At 48.1% G+C, this 3,965-nt stretch overlaps 1 long non-coding RNA gene across 1 annotated transcript; it reads right to left on the bottom strand.

The window, feature by feature from the left end:
* Positions 1 to 1,050: 1,050 nt before the first annotated feature.
* Positions 1,051 to 3,386, bottom strand: LOC124086294 (uncharacterized). Its single transcript, XR_006849764.2, has 3 exons — positions 3,174 to 3,386; positions 2,587 to 2,764; positions 1,051 to 1,372 (listed from the first exon to the last, which is right to left on the bottom strand). It is a non-coding gene; the product is annotated as an uncharacterized LOC124086294 (long non-coding RNA).
* Between the last annotated feature and the right edge of the window lie 579 nt (positions 3,387 to 3,965).

Below are 3,965 nucleotides of genomic sequence, written 5' to 3'. Positions count from 1 at the left end.
GAGCTTCAGTCCACCGACTCCAACGCTCCAGGTTCAGTTGGCTGACTCCAATGCTCCGGGCCTAAAGTAAGGCAGGACATCATGACGGAAGGGGATGGCAGGGGAAAGCTGCTCACCTCAGGGTAACCAAGAAGGAGGGGAAGAAGGAGAAGGGGGAGAAGGAGGAGAAGGAGGAAGAGGAGGAGGAGGAGGAGGAGGAGGAGGATAAAGAGGAGGAGGGGGAGGAAGAAGAAGAAGATGAGGATGAGGAGGAGAATAAAGAGGAGGAGGAGGGGGAGAAGGAGGAGGGAGAGGGGGAAGGGAAGGAAGGGGACGAGGAGGGGGAGGAGGAGGAAGAGGAGGGGGAGGGGAAGGAAGAAAATGAGGAGGGGGAGGGGAAGGAAGAAAATGAGGAGGGGGAGGAGAAAGAAGATGAGGAAGAGGAGGAGGAGGAGAAGGAGGGGGAGGAGGGGAAGGGGGAGGGGAAGGAAGAGGATGAGGAGGGGGAGGAGGAGGAGGAGGAGGAAGAGGAGGGGGAGGGAAAGGAAGAGGATGAGGAGGGGGAGGAGGAGGAGGATGAGGAAGAGAAGGAGGGGAAGGGGGAAGAGGAGAATGAGGAATAGGGGGAGGGGGAGGAAGAGGAGGAGGGGAAGGGGGAGGAGGAGAATGAGGAATAGGGGGAGGGGGAGGAAGAGGAGGAGGGGAAAGGGGAGGAGGAGAATGAGGAAGAGGAGGAGAATGAGGAAGAGGAGGAGGATGAGGAAGAGGAGGAGGGGGAGGGGGAGGAGGAGAATGAGGAAGAGGAGGAGGATGAGGAAGAGGAGGAGGGGGATGGGGAGGAGGAGGGAGAGGGGGAGGTAGGGGAGGAGGGGGAGGGGGAGGGGGAGGAAGAGAATGAGGGAGAGGAGGAGGAGGCAGAGGGGGAGGGAGAGGAGGAGAGGGAGAGAGAGGAGGAGGGGGAGGGGGAGGAGGAAGAGGAGGAGGGGGAGGAGGAGGAGGAGGGGGAGGAGGAGGAGGAGGAGAGAGATACATCTCCTTTAGCCACACCCCACCTGCCTATAGCTACCACTTAGTATAGTAGCACTTTCAAATTATCAGTCCATCGAAAGGATAACACATTGATTAGGTTTTCGCTTTTATAATCTACCCATTTCATCTCCGAACATTGTTTCATTGTCTCATGAGCTTTTGGGGACATGTCACATTCAAACCAAACATTCTGGATGGACCACAAGCATCCTCTTCATCCTCACGGACTGGCTCACATGTCTTGGAACAAAGCTGAGCCCAGGTTTTCTGATGAGGAATTGCGGTCCTCTCCACAGCAGCAGAAGATGGTACAGAAATCTTCCCCCTCACCTATGGGGTGACCAATCCTCCTTGGTCATCAGACCTAGTTAGCAGATAGAGGTAAGAAGAACCTAAGTTGGAGTTCAGAGAGCTGGGTGCCTTGATGTACATGTGTGTTCCTATACATTAATGTCCTCAAGTCTTCCTGAGCCTTCGTTACTTCGTTTATAATACTAATCTCACAGTGTCATTCTGGAGTTAAACAGGAGCATGGGGAGAAAGACCTTTCAGACTATTGATGTTCAAAAGCATAACCCACTAAAAGCAAAGGCATTAAGTGCCCAGACCACATGCAGTTATTGAACATAACATTTTGTGTTCTTTATTTTACTAGAAATTAGATCCCAAGGAGAGTTCAAATGACTGGTCTCCACAATTACTTTAAATAACTACATACTTTATCCTTTAGTTGATGTATCTCAATTACCTGGGCCATTTATTCTAGAAAATGATATACTGGCTATCCTTAACATCCTTGTTCCTTTTGACTTACAGCTTTGGATAGATTTATTATTGGCAGGGGAATATTATGTGCACTAGTCTGATTCTTTAAATGCATTTTCATATCATTTTCTTATAACATTACACACTTTTCTTTACTTCAACTTAGCTAGCATTAGGTTTATACTATACATATATTTTGTAACTTTAAAAATGCCTACCATTGTGTTTTGAACAAAAAAAATCTCAGACATTACCTGGTAAGCTGAGTTCCTTCCATACATGGTACTTACAGTATTGCACTTATCACATCAAATAGAAAATCATTTATTTTTTAAGTTTTTCTCCCAGTCCTCCACCCAGATATAAGTCACATGAAGACAGTTTATCAGTACCTTTTGCAGCTGGGGCAGAATAAGTTTACAATAGATATTTATTGGAATAATCTCTATTATTTTGCTTAACACTAATAATCACCTTATACTGTTTTGAAAACAAAACTTAAACTTAGTTTGTCATGGGATGGGGTGTTGGATTAAAACCAGGCTCGGCTGAACTCTAGCTTGCTCTAGGAAACAGTCTCTGAGGTTTTCAAAGAGCAGTAGCATTCCTTTGGGGAGGTGCCTGTGCCTCGCTCCTGATGTTTTGCAGAGGAAATTTGGGTCCATAACCCAGAAAACTGATTACAGATAAGATATTTCCCATCAAACACGCACACAGATTCGAGCAGGGAGGTGTTGACAGCATGCAAACCACCCTGATCGGGTGAGTCAAACGCAGCCCCTGGTCTGAATAGACAATGGTTGAAAATCTAACCTGTATATTATTGCAGTCAGAGAGGCTGTTTTCCAAAGAGGGCTTTCAGAAACTTCTTTTAAGCTGAAAAGCAGACTGAGATAAGGGCTGGGTTGGCGAGCAGGCTGTTTGTAAAGAATGCATCTCTTGTGGTTCCAGGAGGGGCGATGGGAGGCGGCTGGCTGGTGGAAGGCAGAGGCTGGTGGGAGGAAGAGTGATGTCAGTCAGGGGACAGTTGGAGGATACTTTGAAGTCACAAAGAAGAGATGCTTGATATGATATGGAGAAGGAAAGCAATAAAGCTAGGGAGGACGAGCTGCCAGTTACCAGGGAGAGGACAGACGGTGATAAGGGAAGGACGGTGGCATCTCTTTTAGGATCGGGAGTGGACTGCACCCTCTCTGAGGTCACACCCAGGCAGGTGCAGAGGGCAGTGGCAGCCTGGTGCAGGGGCTGGGGCTCCTGCTGTCAGACACCAGTCCCTGCCAACTATTTCCCTTACCCTGGCCAGTCCATCCCTCCTCGCCATCACCCCTCCCATAGCCCAGGCCCTGGGTCCTGCACAGGCCAGCGGGACTTTTGCAAAAACCTTTTAAGAGGGCACTCACCTCTGTATCCTCCATGTTTCCAGTTGCTGCCCACGGCCAGCCAGTGGCCTTTCAAAGAACTTCATCTGATCTCATCCCTCCTCCATTGAAAATCCTCCAAGTGCCCCCATCACTTCCAGGAAGTCTCTCTGTTTGGAACATTCAAGGCCTTTCCCAAGCTGCTCTCAGGGGATTTTTTTTTTTCTCATCGCCTCCTGTGCCCCTTGCTTTTCAGGTTCCTTTTCTTAGATCTATTTGCTTTTGCATAAGTGATTCTAGCTCCTTGGAATTCTCTTTTCTACCTTGTCTACCTAGAAAAGCCTCTTTTGAAAACAAAAGCCCTCTTTTGCAAACACCCTCTCTCACTTCAGTAATATGCAGGTTAGAGTTCCAACCGTATTATTGCAGCTCTTGTTCTTTGGCTTATTACTTTGTCTTCAGCTCTTCTTCCATGCCTGGCACAGGACAGTCACAAGTCTTTGTGAACTCAGTGAAGGGCAGGCAGAGGATGTTTAATGCCTCTGGTTGAATAGAAGAATGACAGAGAGGCTTCTTGTCCAATTTCTGCCACTAGGGGGCAGAATTAGGAGAACTCTCACTCCCAGGAAGACCTGGAGAGGCTATTTCCTCTTGAGGGGGAGACAGGACAAACAGAAAAAGAAAAGGAGTTGTAGGGAAAAGAAGTCCAGACCTAGCCTCTAGCTCCAACTTTGATGCTCTCTTTGACTTTTCAACTTTGGTCTTCTCATCTGGAAGATGCACATTTGGACAAAATGGCCCTTAAGGCTCCTTGACATCACTGTAGTTGATTAC

The sequence above is a fragment of the Marmota monax genome, unplaced genomic scaffold (genome assembly GCF_021218885.2).
Source record: "Marmota monax isolate L192 unplaced genomic scaffold, Marmota_monax_Labrador192_F-V1.1 WCK01_AAM20220418_F8-fsc00024, whole genome shotgun sequence".
Lineage (NCBI taxonomy): Eukaryota > Metazoa > Chordata > Mammalia > Rodentia > Sciuridae > Marmota > Marmota monax.
This window is presented reverse-complemented; position numbering and strand designations above follow the sequence as displayed.